Source organism: Rhea pennata, chromosome 17, assembly GCF_028389875.1.
Source record: "Rhea pennata isolate bPtePen1 chromosome 17, bPtePen1.pri, whole genome shotgun sequence".
NCBI classification, from domain to species: domain Eukaryota; kingdom Metazoa; phylum Chordata; class Aves; order Rheiformes; family Rheidae; genus Rhea; species Rhea pennata.
Window position 1 is genome coordinate 4,427,785 of NC_084679.1, and position 12,731 is coordinate 4,440,515.

A 12,731-nucleotide genomic window follows, 5' to 3' on the forward strand; every position below is an offset into this window, starting at 1 on the left:
AGCAGTTGTTCACCCTAAATTTCTCTCTTCTTGCTCAATCTCATTCTACCTAGTTGTGAAGCCCTGGTGTTCAATGTAAATAACGCCTCTCCTAGCTTTTCTATGCCCTTCAGACTGCAGGGAGAAACAAAGCAATACTTATGTCATATCCAGGTATCCACATCCTAGTACATTATCAAGATTCTTGCTACTTTCTAGCTTTCCAAATCATAAAGGCAGATGGCTTGCATCAGGGCTAAAACCCTGCCTAGCCATGAACTTTGTTTTAAAGCCATCTCTGTAAGTGCCTTAGGCTTGCCAGCCAGCTATTAGGGGAGCCCTCAACTGTCTTCCAAGACCTAAGATGTCTGCAGGGAGAATCTGACACTAATCCTTATGGAAACGTCATATTGGATTTATAGGGATGAAGTCAATAGACTTGGACAGAAATGGCTGTTAAACCCTAAGGAATGGAAAGGAGAAAGAAAGCCATGTTATGCAAGAGACTTGCTTTAGGTCCACAGGAAGTGCCTACGATGATGGCTGTGTCCTACACACAAATCACTGCCAAACTGCTCCTGGGAGGAAGCATGGGAGAAGCTCTTGTGCTCAAGCACCAGCGGAAGTGAATGCAGTAACACCGAGAAGGCAGCGAAGGTACAAACTGGATGACATCAGTGGTTGAAACCAAGATGCCAGATAAAGGCCACGTGCATCTACTCCTGTTACTTAAATAAAACCATAAAATTTGAATGCTGTCCAATGAAGATTCCTGAGGTGGCAGCTAACCCTCAGAAGCAAAAGCAGTATTGGATGCAGGATATGTGTTTTGGCAAGCGCACTCAGATGAGCTAACCCCTAAGCTAGTGGCTTTTACTGTGCCATTTAGATGTTGTAAATTTAAGCAGATGATGCTCGGTATTAGTTCTGCTTCTGGGATATTTCAGAGAGTAATTGCACATATCTCTGAGGGATTACAAGGTGCTGAAGTTATAATGGATAGACTTCGAATTTAGACTAGACGCCTTCATGAACAGAAGGAAAGACTTAGGCTGTTTTTCAGACAGCAAGAATGCTGCATGTAAAATGCCAAAAACCTCACCTCAAATAAGTTGCTGATAATGGGCAGACAGAGATTAAATAATCATAACAATAAAAAACCATGTGCTAGGATCCCCATTGCACTCCACAAAGCAGAGCTGCAAGGAAACGATGGTGTTGTGTACCAAATTTCTTGCCACAGCTATGTACAGCCAACAAACAACAGGACGATTTGACAGAAAAAATAACCTTACCTGATACTTGAGCAGGAGAACTTCCCTCTGCTGTCTGTCAGCTTGAAGATACCATGTGCAAGGCCTCGGGTCTCAGTCTCTGCTCCCTATGCTTAGCAGTTGGCAATGTCAAAGCCTGGACTGGCAGAGGTGTCCTTGGAAGATCTAGGCGATGCCAAGCAGCAGGAAAGTTTTGTCACAGTCCTCAAACATGGCACAAATCTGTGCCCAGGCAAAGAAACCGTCAGCTGCATAGCTGGACTGTTGCACGTCCTGCCAAACTACGCAGACAGCAGAAGGGTGTTGAGACTACATGTCCTCTAGCACAGGATGCTGACCCGCTGTAGGCCATCTCTGTGCGGAGCCGGCAGGAGACGGGAGTCTGTCACAGCCGGCGTGCCGCCAGCTCCCTCTGTTCCCGGAGCAGCTGACCACAGCGCTCTGCCTCCCCGCAGCTCCACAATTGCCCCCCAGAGCGCCAGCCACGAAGAACCGCCAGAGGTGGTTCAAACAGGGCTCTGAAAGCTTCTCGCTGCCTTAGGAGGCACCTGAGCCCAGCAGCTGAGCCCCAAGAGTCTCCTCTGTCCCCTGGCCGTGGGGCCAGGTCCAGCAGTGGGAAGGAGGCTCCTGTCACTGCGAGCATCCCAGCTGCTCTCTGCAGCATCTACCCAGCCAGGAGCAGAATTATCTAATACTGCTTTTCAGCTCATTGCTTTGGGGAGGACTCCTACCACTCATGCAGCCCTCTGTAACCCAGAAAACCATGGCTTGGCCACACAGGGTTGCTGGCACACTAACCGCCCCGGCTCTGCCCATAACTAGCGGGTGTTGGCCGAGAGCTACTAATCTGGTTTGGCTGTAGCCCCTCTCACCAGCAGCTTCAGGTTCAGCTTCTAGTTACACACAAGAGGAGCATGGACCTGCCCTGGGCATGCACAACTCTGCCAAAGCACCTAGCTCCCTTCGCCTGGCAATGTGGCCAGCCACGGAAGGCAAAAATGAATGCAGGCGTGATTTGTTCTTGAATCCTGGAAATGCTTTTTGGGGTGTAATGAGGAAGTTTCACAATTTTCTGCTTCTAACAATGATACCGGATCCAGACGGCTCTGTGTCCAAGACTGGCAGGGAGGTCACATCTACAGGGATGAAAAGACTCGTCCTGCCAAGCCTTTGATTCTCACTGTATCCTTCCCACCCTGCAAACAGACAGGCAGACAACACATTTCTAGCATAAAAATATCCTGCTCTCCAGTTAACCACCTCCAGATTCCCTTCCTGACTCTGTTCTGGGCCTGGTGATTAGGCATTTCTATATACACAAACTCTCAGATCATCTCCCTGCTGCTCTTCCTGTCTCGCAAGCAGATCCTCAGCCCCAGCAGCTATTTGCAGCTCCTTGAAACACAAACAGGATCAGTGCTTCTTCCAAGCTGCCTGCTGTGGTCAGGGGCCCTCTGCTACGCACGCGCTTCAGCGCAGAGCCCCGGCGCCGGCTCCCCGACTCAGCCCTCGCCACGCGGGATGCCCGTCGCGTCCGAGAGCCACCGCACCGACGGCTCTGCGGCGCGAGGATGCCGAGGGCGCACACGGACGGGGAAGCCCTCGGTGGCACGAGGCCGCGCTGGGACGGTGCACGTGGAAACGCGTGCTTGCGTGGGAGGGAGGGGGGGAAAGCGCCCAAGCGCAAAGCGGGGTAGGAGTGACCAAAACACACACACACTGCAAACTGCCTTCTCTTTGATGGAGGACTGTAGAAACGTTACCCTCCCTCGGGGCTTTACAGTGAAATAACCTGATTATTCACAAACCAGCAAGAACCATCAATCCCTCATTTATCATTTTCAACATAAATAATAAGGGCAAGGGAGGAACACGCCAGCAATAAACTAGTTATAGATGTAGTGTTGAAAACTGCCCGTTTCCTTTAAATATGCCCCACTTACTGATAATAAACAGTGATCGGACTGATGCCGCGTCTGGGTCCGTGAGCATTGGGTTACAAAGGACACAAGCCAACACCCTGCCTTATGCTAGTGAAAGTCCATTTGGCTTTTGCGTGGGAGGCCAGAGAGGAAAATGCAGCAAATTTAAGAAAACACATTTGTCTTCCTGACAAATGCCTCAGGAAATAAAAGCCTTTGTGTTCGTCTCTGACCTCTTCCACTCACAGATGGGTTTTTGCCTTGCTTCCGACAGACTTTTTTAGCGCCTGCACTTCCAGGACATTCATTTTAGCTGCTCTGAAAAGGCAGCTCAGCCGCCCGGCGTGGAGGGGAGAGATTTATGAACGGGCATCGCCGGGCTCCGGGGCCTCTTAGCACACCCTTGGCCGGCTGGACGCGCCGGGCTTCGCTCCGCAGTGAAGACCGACCTGGAGGAGGTGGGACCCAGGGCCACACGGTTCCCCTGCTACTAGCTGGAGAGGAATCAAACCTCTGCAGCTCTCTGCAGCTCCAGCCCAAGCCCGAGAGCAGCTCCAGACCGAAGCAGGGGCGAGCAGGACGCGGCTGAGCAGCGCGCGGGGCTGGGGGGCTTTGCTCTGCCCTTGAGCCCCGCAGCTGGGGCCCTTGGCGAGTCCGCCAGGACCCGTAACGGCTTTGGCAGCGCCAGCCCCTGCGCCAAGCGCGGCCGAGCAGCGTTAACGAGCCGCGGGGACCCGCTGCCGCCTGGCCCCGCTGCCTTCGTCGCGCCGCAGGGGCCCACCAAGCGCCGAGCTCGGCACTTCCAGCTCGAGCGTCGTCTCAGCGGCCCGGCCCGGCCCCTCCCGCCCTCCCCAAGCGGCGCCCCTGCCGCAGCTGAACCCTCCGACGGTCCCTCCGCTCCATGCACTCAGAAAGAAAAGAGGGGGGAAAAATCACGTATATTTTTAAACATTGCTTAATGATGAAAAATAACATCTGGAGAGCAGCCTTGCCCCTCGCACAGAGATCCCTCAGGCTCCCGCGAGCCCTTGGCCACGTCCCGATAGGAAACCCACCAGGAGAAGGGTGCAGGAGGGACCCCCAGTGTTGTGGCCAGGGGTGCTTGCTGGCAGCCCCCGCGTGTGGGGCAGCCCCCAGGGAAAGTGGCTGCAGGCCACACGGAGGGGCCCCGAGGAGGCCCGGAGAAGCGGGTGGCTGGGCAAAGCCGTTGCACCGGTGCGAGGGCGACCTGGGGGGTTTTGGAGGCCAAAGGGAACAGGGCTCCTCGGCAGGAGGGTGGCCCCTTTGCTGAGCTGGGGGGCCCCCGCTCAGTCTGCCTGAGTCCCTGGCCGTCCCGACTCCCCAAGGGCCACCAAAACTGGGGCACGGGAGAAACCCTGCTTCCTTGGAGCCCGCTTCCAACGAGGCGCTCCCAGCCAACATCAACACACTTTGCTTCACATCCAGCATGGCCTGGGGCAGAAGGAACATCTGGACCTAATAGAAAGGCTGCCCTCCCCCACATAAAGACCCAAGAGCAACCTCTGCTATTTGGTTTCTCCTGCACCGGTGGCCGGAGAAGGCAGCTCCGGCGTGGGGGCTCTTTCTTGCTCCGCACGGAAGTGAGACGCCCTGGTGACCTGCGAGGTTGAGTTTATCCTGGTAGCTTAAAAATGGGTCTAATGCAGTGCGTTAGAGCCAGCACCGCTTGAAACGGTTGTGATGGCTCGTCTGGGTATAGAGACAAAGCTGGAGCAGGACACACGCCTGGATCTCGACAGAGCTGGGTGAGGACTACCTATCTACATCCAGGCCTCCTGCAAACAAACACCGAGATCAGGGGAGCCCGTACCTGTTCAGAGGCCATGTGCCACCAGGGCTGGCTCAGAGCCCACCACCCTGTAGCCTGGTCACAGCTGCTCTTGGCAAGGTTTGAGGAACATCTTTGAAAGCACCTTTTGGATGTCTTCGCTCTGCTTTTCTGAACACTTAGCTTCCCATCACGCTATCTTCTCAGCTCAGGGCACAGAGAGGAGCCAGCAGCAGCCCACGAAGGTGCCTCTGGCTTGCAGGCATCAGTCCCCATCTCACACACTTAATGTGGTGCCTCCCTGGAGCCAATGTGTGCCCTGGGGCAGAGGCAAGCACCAGGAAAGTCTTGGCAGAACCAGCCCTAAGAGGAACCAAGCCCCCAAACCTTATTGCTCCTAACTTATTCTCCCTCATTCCAAAAGCACTGGTGTCTCTAAAAACCCTTAAATCTTTTTTTACATTTAGGAACTGCAGCACCTGGTGCCAGATTCCACGTCACTTTGGTCATTTCTGACTCTGTCTGGAAACCCGATTTCACCTGGTGCACCATCCCCTGCCTGGTGCCGCCCCGGGAGCGTGCGCACGCTGCCGATGCTGCCGGCCTCTTTGCAAAGCTGACGGGGCTCCACGTCCGCAGAGGAACCGCTCTGTGGCTGCAGCGAGCTCTCGGCTCTGCCCAGGAGAAAAAAACACGTGCGAAGCTGAACAGGGCCACGTCTCTGGGTGAAAACACTTCCTGCAAAGGCAGCAGTGAGCCGGCCCGCCGGCAGGAACCTCCTGCAACGGGCCACGTAGCAAATCCCCCCCGGGCCTTGGCTGCCTTCGCAGCGCTCTGCCCGCTCGGGAGCACTGGGGATTGCCACGGCAAACGCTGACAACTCAGACTACACCAGCGTTAGCATGGCTCTGCCTCGCGGCCGGCGCGATCGGCGCTTCCCACCCCCGGCAGCTCCTCAGCAAACCCCGCAGTGCAATTTTCTCAGAGCTTGACGTGTATCTAGGCACCAAAGGGATGGCAAGTTAATAAATAGGAGAAGTATGGGAGGGGGCAGTGCAGCAAAAAATTCTGGACAAAGATCAATCTTTGGTGGTAACTGCTGGTTTTGCTAAGAGAAAGTACCCTGCGGAGTTTAAAACCGCGCACAGCTTCGAAGCGGCGAGGTCTCCAGCTGGAGCTCTCCACCGTGGCCGGCACGCCGCGCGCGCTCGCGTTACGTCCGTTTGCAGCCGGGCTCATTCGCGTGTCCCCAAAGACGGCCAACAAACCGGAGGCTTCAAAACCACCGACGCGCACCAACGCGGGAGCGGCGCTCTCCTCCCCGCGCCGGCCGAGCCGGAGCGCCGGCCCGCTCCCCGCTGCGCGCGAGCCTTGCGCGCGGGCTTGCGCCTCCCGCTGTTTGCAAGGGCCGCGGAGCCTCGCGCCTGCGGGCGGTTGTATCAGGCCTGCTGGGGCTGCGCCTGGGAAGACGAGGCTGGTCCCTCCGCGGGCCAGGCTCTGCCCGGGGGATGCTTTCCTCCAGCCCCACATCCCGCTCCCCCGGAGCCGAGCCGAGCCGAGCCGAGTGGCAGAGACGGCAGGACAGACCTGCACAGAGCCGAACTCCTGCCCAAAGCAGGGTTTTGGTTTATTTTTGCTTTCTGCTTAAGCGGCCCACCAGCCCCTCCGCAGGGCTGACGGCGGTCTCGTTTCACTAAAATTAACGCCGATCTCCAGCCGCTTCAGACACCGCCAACCGTTCCAAGCTGCAGTCGGTGGCGTGTGATTTACGATCGCTCCGCCGCCTGGAGGCCTGACAAATATGCATTTCGGTAATTACAGGAGGCCAAAAACGAGAGGGTAAATAAACCTGACAATTAGTTCAGCTGTTACACGCACACACGGTGACACCCTTTCCCAAACTTCTTCCTAGCGCAGCTCCTCCGCAGCCCCTCCGGCAAAGCGGCCCCCGGCCAGCGCAGCCCCGGCAGCCTCCGCCAGCACCCTCAAGCCGATAACAGCCAGGCCCAGCTTCAAAAGCTGCTATATTTTCCCTCTAAGTTTCTTGCCAACCCAGATCGTCTAATCTGCTGCCAAAACCACTCTTTAGCCCTCCGTACCATTATCAGAGAGCATATATAATTTCATGGTAAATCACAAGAACTGATGAACGACTATTTAGATTGCAATTGTCAGGAGGGTATAAAACGCTTCCTGCTGCGAGGATCCTGGGAGCAGTTACCGGCTTCTCCTGGCCGAAGGCACGCGGGAGCCGCCGGCCCGCCGAGCCCGGCTGCCCGGGAAGCCGGCAGAGAGGGGACGCCGAAGCTCCGGGCACGAAGACCCAGAGCGTGGAGCGAGGACACCACCGCGGTCCTGCTCTGCTGCCTCCCCGTCCTCCCAACCCGGCCTGACCTACCTAAGTGTCTTCCTTCTCCTGCTTGATTCTTTCCAAACGAAAAAGTATCCCCATAATCCTAATTAAACTCCAATTCCTCACTGCGAACCTGACCGGATTGCTCACGCGCCTTCTCATCACGTTTCCTGACCAACGCAAAGAGATCAGGGATGATCTTTTATCCTCCCTTTCCTCTTCAGAAAACCCCATCTGCCACCACATCTCAATCTGAGCGAGTCTGGATTTCTATCACTTTTTTATTGCTGCTTTTAGAAGCCATCTGCTTTTGTCCCATTTCATTTTCAACTCCTTATGTAAGAGCTTTTCAAGTAGGCCTAAAGTTTTCCATCATTAAATCATAAGTGTTGGCCTCGAATTTAGAGTTTTCCCACCTTCTGTTTCTTCAGCATCAATGTGAATTATTGACTATGGCTATTGCTGTCAGACCTCATCATCGTTTCAATCCTGACGCTGGTGAGGCTGAATAGCTTGGCTTCTGTTTGTGCTATTTATTAACTTATCCTAATTGCCTTCAGAGCTGCAGTCCTTTCCAGGAAGGATTTCAACAAAAACACTTTTATTCGCCTCAGGGATCTTTAAACTAATCTTTAAGACCTAGCAGATATCCACCTTGTATATGATGCACGTGGGACCTGGTCATTGCAGGAGCATGGTCGGCTCTGGTAGAGGCAGGTCTGGTCCGCGCAGGTCTCTACGCAGATGAATTTCAGATGCGGCCTTGGTGATCCACTGCGAGGACCAAGAATGATCCTTACCCCACGCAGACACAGGAGCCGTTTGGACACACACAGGTCCACTGGATAGCCCAAGACATGCAGGACCAGAAACAGTCCTGGCTAGGGAGCCAGCCCAAACAACACCCTTGCTGCATTGTTTTTTTAAACATCTGAAACTTCCTAACTATGCAAGGCAGAGGAAGGTAAAAATGCTTATTGCTCCTCTTGGGAGGCAAACACAATCTTTGTAAAATCCGTTTCTGAGCCCCTGGAAAAGCAGCTAAAGACCCCCAAGTGCATAAACCAACTCATATCCCCTTAACGGATTAAATTCCACATAGCTGTTCGATTTGTTCTTAAACATACTCATACCACTCAGCTCCACCGCCTCGGTGGGAAGCCTACTCTACCCACTCATCGCTTGCCTTGCAAAATCAGATCTCCTCCGAGCCCTTGCACACGCATGCGTGATGCAGTGCAGACGAGCCCATCACTCTCACGGTACCTTGAGACGCCAAAACAAGCCTAGGGGCTCTGCGTGGCCCCCAACCACCTTGCGTGCTCACGTCTGCCCCATTGGGGCTCCTCCAGCTGGACCTCCAGGTACCCCCCCAAGCATCAGCTCCTCCAGTGTGACGGGAGCAGGGAGGACGACTTGGCTCCTGACGACTTCTGGCCCCAGCCAAGTCAGCCCAAGCCCATGGGATGCACCTCCCAGGTAAAGTAATTCAGACTAGCAACAGAGAGCAGGCAACAGTTGTGGGTGGGTGTTAATTAGGAAGCAGCTAATTAGTCTCCCAAATAATTTCCTGGAGGGCTTGCGAGATATTAACCATCATCAGAACATCTATTGTTTCTACCCGTGGTTGAACTCCTTTCCTTTTCCCTAAAAGATCGACTGCTGCCCCAAGAGGGAGGAGACCAGGGGGTCCTTAGCCCACGACGGCCAGGGACCACTCGCGCCTGGAGCTGGCCAGGCTGGAGACACCTGAAGGCTTCTTGTTTGGGGGCATTTGGCTATGGGGTGCGCGGCCCCACAGCCGTCCCAGTGGAGGTAGGGGCTGTCCCACATCGCCACAGCCCCCTCCGGCTCCCCGGGCCCGGACAAAGCACCCAAAGCGCCGGGAGGCCGTTTGGGGAGAGTTCAAAGGGTTTTTCCGTTTCCTCTTCTGAGCAAAATAACAGTGAACAAAACCGTCACCTTTAGTAGAAGAAAACTGACCCTTTATAGCAAGCTGCGTAAATATTTACAACTCATGGATCTACGTACAGCCTGGTCTATCATACAACTCACTTCAAAACAGCAATGCACAGTTTGGTCGTATAAAAGATAAAACTTTTCCGCCTCTCCTTGCAGAGTTCAAACAATAAATTTTCCAGTAAATCTTTCGCTTGCTTGTTCGTTGGTACAAATCAGGACGCCGGGAGCGGAAGCTTTGAGCTTGGGGTTTAAGTCATTTAACGCAACTTTCACCCCTGCGCGGGGCAGGGAGAGCAGCTCCCGCTCCGGTGCGGTGCTCCGGTGGCCGCGGGCTCGCGCCGCCGCCAGGAGCCGTCCCCGGCGCGGTGCCCGGGGACCGCGGGAGGAGCTGGGGCTGCAGAGAGGCTGCAGGCCGGCACGCGGAGACGCAGCAAGGCGGAAAGGGCCGAGCAGCGCGGTTAAACGGCCAGGCTCGGGGCAAGAACGAGAGCTTCAAAACGCAGGGGCATTTCCAAGCGTGGGATCCTGCTGGAGCGGATCCCACGTCGGAGAAACCTAAGAGACCCAACCAGAAGAGCCTGAGGCTGCAGAAGCCCCGCGAAGGCCACATCCCTCCCCTCCTGCAAACACAGCGGCTCCCAGAAAACGCCGCTAAGATCTGTCCATCCATCCATCCATCGAGCACCGCGCCAGAACCCCCCCAAAGGACCAAGGCAACCTTGCAGACACCTGCACGCTTCCTCTTAAACACAAACTCTTTGCTGAGAAGCCCTGCTTGGGCATTTGCCCGGCTTTGAGCATCCCAGGACTCTTCACAAGCCCTTGGCCAGCCACGAGCAGCCTCCAGCTCCCTGCTCTACACGCCCCAGAGCTGAAAAACCAAGGGGGGAGAGAAAGGAGACGCCAGGGGGAGCGCCCAAGGTCCGACAAGCGTCCCGCGAGCAGGAACGGACGCCGGAGGAGCGGGCTCCCGGGACGCCACCACCTCTAAAGCGGAGCGGGAACGGACGCCGCCGGCTCTCGCGGCGCGACCCCGCTCCTCCCGCGGCCGGGGACCTTGCCTGCGTGCTGCTCGCCCACGTCCCGCGCCGCCAGCGCGGGTTGCTCTGCCGCTTCCCGCAGAGCCGGTCGCGAGAGGGTCTGGCTTTCCGGTGACTATGTCCACAAAAACCACGTCCACTTCTCGTTAGAAAACTACCTCCTTCCTGACGCCTTTTCAAGACACCGAAGCAGCACAGAGTTGCTACTGCACCAAGCGGCAGCTTTGTTCTTCGCTCTGTTCCCCCCCCCCCCCCCCCCAAAAAAAAAAGATTAAGGAGGCGACTTCGGAGATGGGTTGAATTTGGGCTTTTCCCGGCAGAATCTGTAGCACTTTAATAGCGTTATGCCCAAACATCAGCTCTGTTAAGTTTTACATCGCAGAGCCACGGAGACACCAGCAGCAATAACCTGGGAACTGAAAGACTTCCGACATCGCTTGTGCATTTTCTTTTTTTTTCTTTAAAAAAAAAAGCACAACAGAAAAGACAAACATTGATGAACATTAAAAACCTGTACATTGTAAAAAACAGAAAAAAAAACAACAAAAAACAAAAAAACCCAAAACAAACCCCCAAAACAAACAACAAACACCATCATTCTCTTGCTTTGAAATCAGAATCAACCTTGGAACATGGTAGGGGGGGAAAGAAATCGCCACGGAGGACGGGACAGCGCCGTCCTCTCTCCTTGCCGCACTCCCCTCGAACGCAGGCGCCCCCGGACCGCTGCGGCCGCCCGGCTCGTCCCCCCAGCAGCAGAAGAGGCAGAAAGTCTGTGCCGTGGTCTTTTTTCCTCTAGTGTACAGAACGCAAAGCATTTAATACATTTTGGGTTTTTTTTTTTTTTTTTTTTTTTGCCATTTCTTTTTTCCCCCAGAGCGAGAAAGCAGAAGTGAATGAAAAACAGTCTAATATTTTGTTCTTTAACCATGTAACTGCAGATATGATCCAACATCATGGAATGAAAAAAAAAATAACGTAAAGTAGAGCATTCATGTGTATCGCAAAAATACAATAAAAACTTTTTTTTTTTTTAATCTTTTTTCTCGAACGTTTCCTGCGAGCGCCCCGGCCTCGTGCCCTGCCCGCGCCGCCCCTGCGCCCGGCGAGCTCCGCGGGGCTCTCGGCGGGATGAACGTCCGCAAGCGGCACACGCTCGCCGCCGAGTCCGGGTCGGGACGAGTCACGAGGGGCCCCGCGACCACGGCAAGCGGGTTTGTTTTTTTTTTTTTTTTTTTTAAACTACGTTCATACATTCTCCTGACGTACGGGTGACTTTGATGGATCAACGTTGCCCTTTTCGCTTTCTTTCCTAAGCATCTCCATACAACGGACAAACGCATCAAAGCCCGCATGTAAGAACAGAACCTCTTTTACAGCATGTAATACTGTGTTTTGTTTAAGTCCTTCCTTGCGTAAAATATTGACATAATTCACCGAAGGTATCAAAAATATACCCTGTAGACCAATACAATTTACAATTGCCTTTTCTCACCGTTCAGAAAACAATGCACTTAAAGCAACCAAGTCCCTTCGTCTGCAGGGCGCCGGCCCCCCTCGGGGAAGGCTCTTCCCCCTCCGATTTAAACCCAGGGTTTCTCTCGCTGAAGGGACGATTACTATTATTATTATTTTTTTTTTAAGAAATGGATCTTTGTCCCCCCCCCCCCCGGCCTGTTCTTCCCAGCCACCTCCAACACGCGGCGAGCCCACTCCTGAGCTCGCACGGCTCCCGCCGCTCGGATCAGCTGGGAGAACCCAAACTGGGGCGTTTTGAACCTATTTCTCTTTTTAAAGGTTTTTTAATTTTTTTTTCCCTCTCAAGGTCTGGCATCCCTGTGGCACAGCTGGGATGCGCTGGACACCCTGGAGCCCCTAACCCGACCGCTGGGGCAGGCAACGCAGGCACGCTGTCAGGGCGCCCCTCCGTCCGTCCGTCCGTCCGTCCGTCCGTCCCCGCTGCCCTGCACTCGCTCCGGGGGCTCCTCACCGCTCGCCCCCCCCGAGACCCGGCGGCCGCATCCCGGGGAGCTGGGGCCGCCGGCACCCTCTCCCTCCCGCCACGGTCCCGGCGCTGGCAGCGGCGCAGTCGCTCTCGAGTCCGGGGCTCGGCGCCAGCATCGAAGTCGGGTTCCTGCGATTTTTATCTCGTTAAGGCTTTTTCTTTTTTTTTTCTTTTTTGACCGAAGAGGAGTCAGAAATTTCCAGATGTTGAGAGAGGAAAAAAAAAAAATAATAAAAAACACAAAACCAAGCACCCCCTCCAAATGGGCTGGTTGGGAAGGGGGGAAGGAAAAAGAAAAAAAAAGAGGGAGGAGGAAAATAAAGCAGCTCTGCTCCCGCGTGGCTACTCGGGAGAGCCGGCGCGGCCGGGGCCGGGGCCGGGGCCGGGGCCGGCGCGGCCGGGGGCCG